We start from the raw sequence: 12,378 nt of genomic DNA on the forward strand, positions 1-12,378 counted from the left end.
GGGTAGGGGGAGGATGGTTCCATAGAAATTTCCAAACAATACAGACTAATGTTAAGACAAAAGGTTGCTCTCTATAAACTGACATTGAGGGTCCGATTATTGAGAACAATACACAGTTCTGAAAATACAGAATTACACAGTTCACTGGAAATATGGAAATTAAGATGGAGCCTACATGGAGACTTCACCTCTACAATGTTCTGTGGTATTCAATTTTTATATGAAAGTTTTGCTTCATCTTCTTGTATTTTATTTTGTCCTGTTAAAAAATGAATTTAATTCCATTCTTTTATTCTGATCAATTTATCACCAATAATTAATGAACCTTTTCCAGTGCCTAACATTTATGCTTCTCATTTAATCTTGTGGCCTTTAGATATTTTACATTATTGCAACTTCACTATGGAAAACATAGTTCTCATCGTGAGGAGGACAAGATATAGTTAAATCTGAGCCAAATAGTAGTGGCCATCATCCTGGAATATAGATTCAAGTTGTTCACTGTGACAACTATATGTATAGTTACAGAATCAAAAGAACCCTGGAATCAGACATTTGCCAGGTGTATTAATGGGAATATCAGGTAGGAAATTCACAGGGAAGCAAAGAAATCTGATGCATGTTTTATGTTATTATTGTCTTTTGTGATGATGAAAACTATGTATCTACTCAGAATATATTCCAATATTTTATATTATAGTCATAATCATGCTAGCTCAAGCAAGACACAATGGGATTCAATGAATTACTGTTAATAAGACGAGAAATAGCTCAAGGTAATTTTGGCATTGTAACTGGATCATTCTGATTTTCTACAGACACATTATTTTTATAATTTAAAACAATCTTCAATTAAATAATATTTTGATCATATTTTAACCCTTCTGCAACCCATTTCACACTGTTTCTCCTCTCTACCCATCCAACTGTAAGTCATTTCTCAAAACAGAAATGAAAAAAACAATTATAAGATCAGTAAAACAGTAGCAAAACAAAAACAATATAATACTAAACTGTAAAAGCCTCCCACCCGATACATGCACAAGTCTGTGGTCCATTTCATGTTGGTCAGCTACTCCAGAACATGAGGCTTCTTTGGGATTGGTTGATATACTCAGTGTTACTCTATTCAGGATTCTGATTTTCTTCTCCCTGTAGCTGCTATCCATATAATCACAAACTTTTAATCCATCAATTAACTTTGCATAATCCTCAACATTGCTATAATTTTTCTCTAGAAACTGTCATTTATAAGTCCAAATCCTATGAATGGTAGATTCAGACAAGCTCATCTCAAAATGATTATATCAACTTTGTCAAACTGATCTTGAAATTCCTATTCGGAATTAAATATCATATATGTAGAAAGTTACAGAATAAATTATTTTTTTGTGATGTTAAACAATTGTTTATTTTTCTAAAGTTGGGCTGATACTTGTTACAGTACAAAGTTGATTGCAAGCTCATATTACAAAGAACTTTGTGATTTTGGAAAGCACCTTGTTAAAATATTTAACTAGTTTATTTTTTTTTCCTTTACTGGCACCAGCTTCTGTAATGATGACTCTGAGATTAATTTGGTATTTTTAGGCCATAAACTTTGGCTCATTCCTTCACTCTCTCTTAATCATTTAAACTCTTCTGTATCTACCACTTAGTTACCTCTGCTTCAGTCCAGGTCTGTTTCTTCATTCTCACCTCCTCAGCATCTTCCTCAGTGTCTCTCTGAGTTCCTCTACCTGATGGTTTATGTCATTCTCCTCAGTCTGTCTCACTTCTCCTTTCTACTTTTTTCTCTCTGGCTCTCTTTCAGTCTTTATTTGATGTCTTACTATTTTCCAGAATCCTCTCTTTTCCTGCCAGTGTCCCACCTCCTATTTTCTGCCTCAGCTCATTGGTCACAGGCTTTTTAGTTGAAAGGTGATCTATCCATACTATACACAAGATATTCTCTCTACTATGCAGTAAAAGCAGAATGGAAATAACACAAGAACACAAGCAACATTGAATCCTGAAAGTGCCTGGGTTGCCACAACTCCCTGATAAATCTTCACAGCCTGAGGAATGAATGTGTAAGTTATTGAAAGAGTAAGAAATAGAGTTGAGACAGAGGGCTAATATCCAATATATGCAAAGAACTCAAGAAGTTAGATCCCAGAAAACCAAATAACCCTATTAAAAATGGGGTACAGAGCTAAACAAAGAATTTTTACCTGAAGAACTTCGGATGGTTGAGAAGCATCTTAAAAAATGTTCAACTTCATTAGTCATTAGGGAAATGCAAATCAAAACAACCCTTACACCAGTCAGAATGGCTAGGATTAAAAATTCAGGAGAGAGCAGGTGTTGATGAGGATGTGGAGAAAGAGGAACACTCCTCCACTGCTGGTGGGGTTGTAAACTGGTATAACCACTCTGGAAATCAGTCTGGCGGTTCCTCAGAAAACTGGGCACCTCACTTCCGGAGGATCCACTTCCAGGAGATACCACTCCTGGGCATATACCCAGAGGATTCCCCAGCATGTAATAAGGATACGTGCTCCACTATGTTCATTGCAGCCCTATTTATAATAGCCAGAAGCTGGAAAGAACCCAGGTATCCCTCAACGGAAGAATGGATGCAAAAAAAAAAATGTGGTATATATACACAATGGAGTACTATTCAGCCATTAGAAACAATGAATTCATGAAATTCTTAGACAAATGGATGGAGTTGGAGAGCATCATACTAAATGAGGTAACCAGTCTCAAAAAATCAATCATGGTATGCACTCACTAATAAGTGGATATTAGCCTAGAAAACTGGAATACCCAAAACATAATCCACACATCAAATGAGGTACAAGAAGAACAGAGGAGTGGCCCTTGGTTCTGGAAAGGCTCAGTGTAGTAGTATAGTACAAAACCAGAACAGGGAAATGGGAAGGGGTGGGTGGGAGAACAGGGGGAGGGAAGGGGGCTTATGTGACTTTTGGGGAGTGGGGAGCCTGAAAAGGGGAAATTATTTGAAATGTAAATAAAAATATATCAAATAAAAAAAGAGAAAAATATAGAGTTGAATTTTCAGAAAGTTGTTTATACAGTGTAATATGAGGTAGAGAATAAGGACTTAAGTGTCCAGAGAAGCTCTGCTGTGTATGTCACAGATACCAAGTGGCCTAACCTGACATAGTAAAATATTTTGTGAAAGGAATGGTCAGTTCATACAGTAAATGCAAAAACAAACAAGTGTCACATGCTTTATTGCAGTCATAGAATGATATGTAGGAGATGAGCAAGAGTGAGTGGGTGGGTGCACATGGATGAAGGTCGTGGTGTATGTATTAAAGCATCCTAAGGAAACCCAGCACTAAACACAATGGATATTATCATTTCTAAAGAACACAGCACAGCTATTGCAGCCTGCATTCAGCACAATTTCACTCACCAGTGAGACATGATACTCCACGGACGATGAAGCAGCTCATTGAAGATTTAGATGTACATCACCATATTCGATCTCAAGTCTCTGAACTATCTTCAGACATAATGTGTCTGTCACTTTACGCATTACTCTGTAGGGATACACAAACGCCCCTCCCATGAACACTAGAAAACATGACATTTATGTCTCACTTCCCTTGTGGTCTGGAACTAAATCTGTAAAAATGCCAATATCTACATTTAATGGCTTACATCAGCCATTCTACTGATGAGAATCAAATAAAAAGCTCTTCTGAAGTATTGTTATCTTCTCAGTGAGAGTTTCCAGAATGAGACATGGTCTAAAGACAAAATAATGCTCTGAGAGATCTCTGTGAACAAAAAGGTACTGGAAAGAACTGCATCCTCCATTCAACCTTCCACAAGGCTGATTAACTGATCACAACTTGAAGTTGGAATGTTGCAAGCTTTAAGCCTTGTTAAAATTTATCTTATGCTATTTTCAACTCTCTTAATCTTTATTTCTTGCCTAATTCTCTTTCAGACCGAAAATTCTTATGACTAATAAGTAAAATGTATTGGAATCTATTAATTTAACAGACCACTAGCTTCCACAAACCAAAATGTTAAGAATATCATTAGATACCATGTAAGATCTATAGAATAGGAGAGATTTTTCCGTTTTGATGTAACCTGCTCATCTCATGTTTCCAGTGATGTATTTAAAAAGTGAATTAATTTGTGGCTTCATTTGTTCTGTTAATATCAAAATCCATAAAATTGTTGCCACATCAGGAGAGTTAATTTGGCAAGACAGATTCTTTCCTGAGTGAATAATTTTGAAAGACTACCTGTAATGAGCAGCCAAGACTATGTCTAGACATTGGAAGACAAATTCCAAAACTTATTACTTTATGAGTAAAGAAGTAATGGGAAAGGAAAACTTATTTAGAACTGTAGAAATTATACCATAGTTTTGACCAAGAAAGAGAAAAAGGTCTTAATTTAGTCAATGAAACCTGACAATGTATAAAATGTTCACTGTCAACCATCAGTAGATATAACAGTATCTGTATATCTATATCTGTATCTGTATCTGATTCTGTATCTGTGTCTGGCAACTCTCACATGTTATGGTCTTCAAGGGAATCGAGCCTTCACATTCTCAGCTTCACACATGGGCTCCCTAGGCTTCCGTGTGCCTGGCCTCGGTAGCTTTTCTTATTCTCTGAGAGAGATTCCATGAATCCCAAAGTCCACATTCCTCCAAGTAAAATTATCATCAGGCCTACCACAGCAATACCTTACTGCTGGTACCAACTTCAATCTTAGGTTTTCTATTTCTGTGAGGAGACACCATGACCATAGCAACTCTTACAAAGAAAAAAATTTAATTGTGGCTGCCGTACAGTTTCAGAGGTTTCTATAATTATCATGGCAGGAAACAGGACATCATGCAGGCAGACATGATGCTGGAGAAGTTGCAGAGAGTTCTATGCCTTAATTTGTAGGTAGCAGGAAGAGAGAAACTGGGGCTAACTTGAGTTTATGAGACCCCAAAGCTTGCCTCCACAAGCAAAAAGTTTCTCCAACAAGGCCACATCTTTTATGGTCCCTATGGACCAGTAATTCAAACACATGAGTCTATGGCGGGGGTCGGGGGGAGGTCATTCCTATTCAAACCACCAAAGATGCCCATGATTATACCTTCTGCTAATGAAACATCTACATTGACTTCTCAGAAAAAAAAAATCCCCAAAGTATTGTTACCTCTTTTTTCCAATGTTTTGTTTATAGCTAAATGAGGCCCTTGCATTGGTTCACTCCTGGACCTATTTCTTTCTTACTTAAGCAGCCTTCAATGAAGATACCACTGCTGTGATGAGTCACATTCAATTCAGATTCCACAAGGAATTGTTCACATTGTTTGAGAGAATTAGAAAAGTTCCTCCTTGGTTCTAATTCATTGTCTCTGTTGGCTCACAAAGGGGGCACAATTAAGAGAGGTGTCATGGGGGAGAGTGCGGGAGCCAAAAGGGAAAGAAAATCTCATTAATTGAAGTTGTATCTCCTGCTTGTTAATTATCTGGATGTTCTGCTACCTGACTTGACAAAAGTAACTTTGAAAATGTTGGAATTTCTTTGTAACAGATTATTAACATGAAGTTTAAGTTTTAATTGGATTTTTGGTAAGTGACCTTTATTAGTCTTGGCAGGGACATGACATACAATAATTAAATGATCCCACTGGAGTCAAAAGATTCCAAATGTCACAATGGCATCCTGACTAGGAAAAATAAGGCTTCTGCTTTCTAAAACAAAAAATAGCAAAATAAACCAGACATATTCAACTCAGTGAGTTATTAAACATGAACTTCTAGCCATCTAACTGCATAAAAGGGTTGGAGGGAAGGATGTGTTGTTGTCCAAGTGAATTTAGCTTCAATTAGATATCAAGTAGATGAATATTGTTAGTTATATAAAGCATACCAACCCTGTATGCAAATAGGCTTAATGTCCTCCAGGCAGTCAGAATACCCTTTGCAAAACTGATTGAGCTGGCATGGTTCCAGAACTCACAAGGCAGTGTTAGATTGATAGTGTGAAATATTTGGGAAGTACTGTAATCCATTCCATAAATGATGAAATGTATTCATTTCAGGCTGCAAACAACGTTCAGAGATTTTAAAAGTATTATTTTATTCCTAAATACAGTCCTATTTTTTTTTTTTTATTGTTTAGTCATCTGTGTCTTTCCTTAGGAACTATAAGGCAACATAGCCAAAGCAGATCTTTCTAGAATTTGATTTCTGAGTGCTTGTGTTTTAAGGGGATGTAGAAAGTTTGAGGAACAAGGAAGAGCAAAAGGAAATGACTGAAAGCATTAAACTCTCAAGTTCCCCTCCTGGATCCACAATTCTCTTGGCCTTTATGGAATCTGTGGAGAACTGTCAGGGCTGAGAAGGCAGCATATTAACCATGGGAATTAAAATGCTGCTGAGCTAATAGTATGTTATCATCAGCCATTCTATTTGTTGAAAACATAGCATTCTTTAATTTTATATTTGTTGCCCAGAGGGACCAATCCCTGAGGTATTGCACTGACCTCAGTCAGGCCATCGATGGGTTTCTTCTTTCTCATTTACATGCCCTACTCAAATCCTGCAGTGAAGATATCATGTGTCCATGTAATGGTTATGTTCCAGCAAACTTACTTGACAATACCTCTACCTTACTTCCACCCACAAGCCAAATTTATGTTTATTTAAATCAAAATAAATATTCTTTAATTTTATTTCAAGTTAAGAATTGGTGTGGGCCTATGTTTGAGCTATGTTTAAACTTATATTTAGACTATAATTATAAGTAGCTACAGATGTACATATCCACAAAATACACACAATGTCCAATTACAGAAATAATATACATAGGTAGTACACACTGTACTGTTTCTTTTTTTAAATTTTTTTTTACATTTTTGAGACAGGGACTTATGGATGCCAAGCTACTTTGAGTTCATTACGTAGTCAAGGATAACCTTGAATTTCTGACTTCCTGCTTCCACTGCTGCAGTTACAGGTATACTCTAAATCACATGGTTCCATTTATTTGTGAAAGAAGATGGAAAAAAATGAGGCAAAGGAGAGAGGTCAGTTTGATTGATCTTTGGTTGGCATTTTATGTGATTTTTAATGTACATTAATCAAGGATTCATTACAAATTTGTAAGCTTCAAAAAGAATAAGAAGTAACTCATTTGTTGATTTTAATATTTTATTCCACTGCATGCATAAATAATACTTTTTACTAAAGCTCTTAATTCATACATATTTCACTCATAATTCTTTTTCTTTCATTAAGGTGCATAAAATATATCTAAAATATGGACAATTATACCTAATCAAGATGTTTGTTTTTTTTTTTAACCATTGGATGATTCTTGATAGCTTTTTCTCCCTTAGTTTCAATCCAAAAGTTACATAATTTTTTCTCTGGTTACTTTGATGTACTATGATGTTGTACTCTAATATTTCACTATGCTACAAAGTCTTACAAAGTAAATTTTGCAATATTTCTGTACCTGTTATAATTAATTTTTACATACATCAGTTGCAAAATACAAATAAAAGTATACAAGAAGAGAAACAATTTCTGAACTTTTAAAGTTTTATTTGTAGGAAAAATACTTGTTAATGTCTAAAACTATAGCCTTGTATTAAGTAAAGATTAAATTATGTACATATGATATTGCTTAGTTTATATCACAAACTAAACTTAGCCCATACCTTTGCAAACATTTATCACTGTACTTGTGACAAAACTTAACATGTTGTGAAATGAAGATTTTAATTATCTGTGCAATTTTCATTTTTCATTTACTAGAACACATTAAAAAGTGGAAAGCAAAAATCAAGGACACAATTTTATTTTAATATTTTTACTTTTTCCAGAGTATTTAAGGGACAGGACTCAGCACATTCCATGAAAGACAGAGATTAATGAAAAGAGGGAAAAAAGCAATATTAGGCTCAATGATGAGTATGCATCCTGGGTGCTAACTTTCTGAGAAAGTGCTCAACTCAATTTGTAATTGGAGATGAGTGTGTTATAGAGAAGAACCAAACAGATATACAAGAATGGAGAATAAAGCAAAACAAATAAACAAAAACCAAAACAACGCACACACATACACAAACCAAAAAAAAAAATATCCCCACAAAACTGTCTGTTTTGATCAAATGTGAAATTTAATATATTACCTATCTGAAATGACTTATCCTGCAAGGTTTTTTGTGCCTTTTAACCCTGGTTATATAAAAATACAAATGGCTACTAATGTTCAGTCGATATGTGGACAACACCGATGCATAAGTCCAATGACTAATAAAGACAAGTGTCCAGAGTTGCCCTGCAATAAAATGTTGATAAATTAATTATGCTGAGCAGTGAGACACCAGCACAGGCGAAATTCTCAGATTTGATGCTGAGAGCCACATGCATGTGTGTGTGTGTGTGTGCATGCTATTCATCTCATGAATATTACACTATATATGAACTACACACAATGCAGTAGATAGTATACACATCCACAAGGTTAATACTTCGTTCTTGAAAATAATGGTTAACATATGAGTCTGTTACTGTTTGTATAACAATTGTATAATAATCATGTTTTTCTGAAAAAAAAATTTTTTACCAGCAATCAAGAGGCAAAGGGTGGATGCTCTTTGCTTACAGTGATATTTTACTTCTAAAACTGAGTGGGGTTCTGTTCTGTGATATGCATTGTTCTATGTAACTGCATTCTGTATTTAATTTGAAGTAAGACGAAAATAAAGAAAGCTAAAGATATTTAAGTTTCTGTTGCAGGCACAGATATAGTGGTGGGGACAGGAGGAAGAAGAGAAGTGGGTAAAAGCCCTGGGCATTGTAATGAGGGGCAGTCTCTCGGCTTGGCAGTTCAGCTACATTAGTGAGACACTGTTACAAGCACACTGCTAGCTAACTCCTTTCCAAAGGAAAAGGTATAGCAGATTGATTCAAAATTAGCACTACTGCCTCTTAATTTGATTTTTTAGAAAAGGAAGAAAGACAATGTAATACAAAATACGTTAAACCAGTTCTTGCTCCATATGGACTTGTTCTTCACTTCATGAAATAAAGTGGTGCACTGCAGATAACTTTTGCCTGAAAAAGCACGGACTTCCCTGGTGGGACATATCTAGCCTTTGTCACTTAAATCCATTCAACACAACAGTGAATTTTCAGATGACTGACATTTGAGATCTTCTTGTTTAATTGTTGTGTTTCTTTTTATAACATTATAATATGTGTAACAAAGTCTCTGCCACCTAAAACATCTCCTGGAAACAACTGTTATTGCAACCATCCCCAATATTAAGTATGCACCACGATCAACAACCAGCAGACAATTATTGGGAATATGTGTTTTTCTGTTGTGACCATACTTTAAACAATAAGATTCTCTTAGCACTTAATGTTATGTTTTATAATATTTTAGTATCTCAGGTATTGAATAGTCTTTAGTTATTTTTGTGTATAGAATATCAGCATGTCTAGTGTAGTGTTTTCACATGTACACAATAGTGCACAAGCCTGTATGTACACATGTAGGCCAGCACTAAGTTGTAGGCATCTTCCATAATGCATATCTATTATAAATAATATGCATTTCTGTTTTGTCTGTGTGAGAATGTATGCATCATGAATGTGGATTGTATGTGTGGAGGACAGAAGAGGGAATCATGTCCCCTGGAACTGGAGTCACAGGTGGTTGAGAGCTGTCATGTGGATCCTGGGAGCTGAATCCAGATCTGAGGAAGAGCAGTGATATTCACTGCTGAACTCTCTCTCTGCATCCTCCATCTTATTGTCAGACAAGGTCACTAACTAAATAAGGTCTTATCGATTACACTAGCAATTTCAATGGCTGGCAAGCAGGTTGTAGGAATTTACATCTGTCTGCCTTCCCAGTTTTTAAGTAAGCCCTATGCACTTCTTCACCTGACTTTACATTAATTCTGAATATCCAACAAGAGGTCTTTAAGCCCATATAGCAAGTATTTTACTTCCTGAGCCCTTCTCCAAATCTTTATGCTCTTCTTTTGTCTTTAGGATACCAATTTAGCAGCCAATTTAGTTCTTACTATACAGATTAAAGAGACAAACCAGATATGCATAAAACTAATTTAATTCTCAAATAAAACAATGCAATAAGTCCCTTTTATTGATTAGTCTTGAAATAATGTTTACCTTTAGAGACAACAATATCAATTAATAAATCAGCTGAATAAAATTAAAGGTAATCCTCAGGCTGCAGAGGTGGTTCGAATTGTTAAGTGCATTTGCTACCCTTCCAGAGGGCCTGAGTTCCGTTCCTAGCACCAATAGTGAACATTTCACAAACACATGTATTCAAGTTCAGGAGACCTTACACTCTATTGTGATCTACACAGACATTTTCAGACCATATAACCCAAACCCACATATACAAAAATAACAATAATAGAAATAAATCCTTTTAAAAAAATAGTTCTCTAATTTTAGAGAGTATGTATTATTGTGTAGTAATAAATCATAATAGCCAAGGCTTCTAAACACCATAAAAGTCAGATGATCCCACAGTAGTGAGTTTGTTAGATTTAGAGCAATTTGCTACTAGAAAGAATAAATTAGATTATCTAGTAATCACTCTTGCCCAAGTATGACTTCAATGTATCCCTTATTGTATTTTCCATCTTAATTTGCACATGACTTTATGACTCTATGCTTCGCTAAAATCATCTCCTGTGTTTAACTATGTAACTTTTGGCTGGAAAGCACACACATTGGGAAGAATTGAGAATGGTTCATTATATATTTCTAAACTATCTCCAATTCTTTTCATGTTTTCAAATTGCTCTTTTACATTCAGTCTTGTTTTTTATCTTGACTTTTAGTTGTAAAAGTACTTGGCATTGTGGGATTAGAATCATGTATTCATTTTAGAAAATGTTTGGAAAAGAAGCTACAGTCAGTAACTCATATTTCAAGACACAAATTCAGAAGAGAAAAATCATAATCATGTTTTCTATGCCCTCTGTACATTGGTTCGATTAATTCCCCTTTATTAAAACATATATTCTCAAGTCTAGGAAGAACACCTTGCAAAGGACAACATGTGGTTTTATTTATGTCACTAGATTTATAAACTAATGAAGAATAGGATAATGTTTTATAATCTTTTACTTAGACTAACACTGAACATCATAGGAAAACATAAACAATAGAAATAAAATGATGTGATTTATACCTTGGCTCAAGATACAAATAATGGTACTGTGTATTTTCTCCACAAAAGGCCATGTAATAGCAGAAGCTCAATCAAACCTGAAAATACCTTAAAACTTCCAATAAATCTAAATACAACAAAATGCTTCTATAATATTTTACTTTTTGTAATATTTATCATTAACTAAAAGAATCCCAGTTTACTCTTGCAAGGCAATGCAGAGGACTTCATCTCCAAGATGAGTAAAAACTTGTAAGAAAAAGCAGTACTTTTCACCTGCATGAGAGCCCCAAAGTCTTATGAAGCTTATTTGCAACATACTGGCACAGAAAAATCAGGAACCATTTTTCATTATAGGCTGATGACATTGGAATAAGTCAATTTAACACTTGACCATGAAAAAAAATCTCACTACTTGATCACACTGTGAAAAAAATAAGAAGTTTATAGTTCATATTGTTTTGACAAAATGCAGCTGATCTCATACAGTGATTGGTAACTTACATTTAAACATTTCCTATTTCCATTATTCTAACTGTTATGCACACAAACAAGAAATCAGATGACTCATATTCAGAAGAATATGAAAGACAATAGCTTCTTGTGTATTCCTCAACACAAAGACATAAATGTAATATTTGTCTAAAATCTAGATGTTTATTAATCTTCCATAAAGGATTTATTTTAAGCATTTTTGTGATATGTGTGTGTGCTCCTTCCCTCAGGGTATCCAGGCAACACTGCACAACAGACTACTAACATGAAGCATACTCTGGAATGGGTGGGGTCTACAGGATCCTAGTCTGGCTGGGGATGGAGTGTCAGGTGGGAAGAAGGCCTTTTACAAGGACTTTAATGAAAAAGCTCTCTTAGGTTATCTTGGCCTGTACACACACCTTTATTCGGGATAGGTTTGTATGCATCCACTTTATTCAGAGTGACCAAGCACTATATATGAACCTTGGAGAGTGGGGAGGAGTTTTCAAGGTATATGTAAATTCATCAGCTGGACAACTAATGACTGTAGCAATATCAGACCCATTTTATGCAAGAGAGGCAACCCCTGACACTATTAATGATACTCTGCTATGCTTGCAACCAGGAAACTTGCATAACTGTCATCTGTGAGGTGTCATCTAACAGTGGATGAAAGCAGATGCAGAG

This window comes from Apodemus sylvaticus, chromosome 4 (genome assembly GCF_947179515.1).
Source record: "Apodemus sylvaticus chromosome 4, mApoSyl1.1, whole genome shotgun sequence".
Taxonomy (NCBI): Eukaryota; Metazoa; Chordata; class Mammalia; order Rodentia; family Muridae; genus Apodemus; species Apodemus sylvaticus.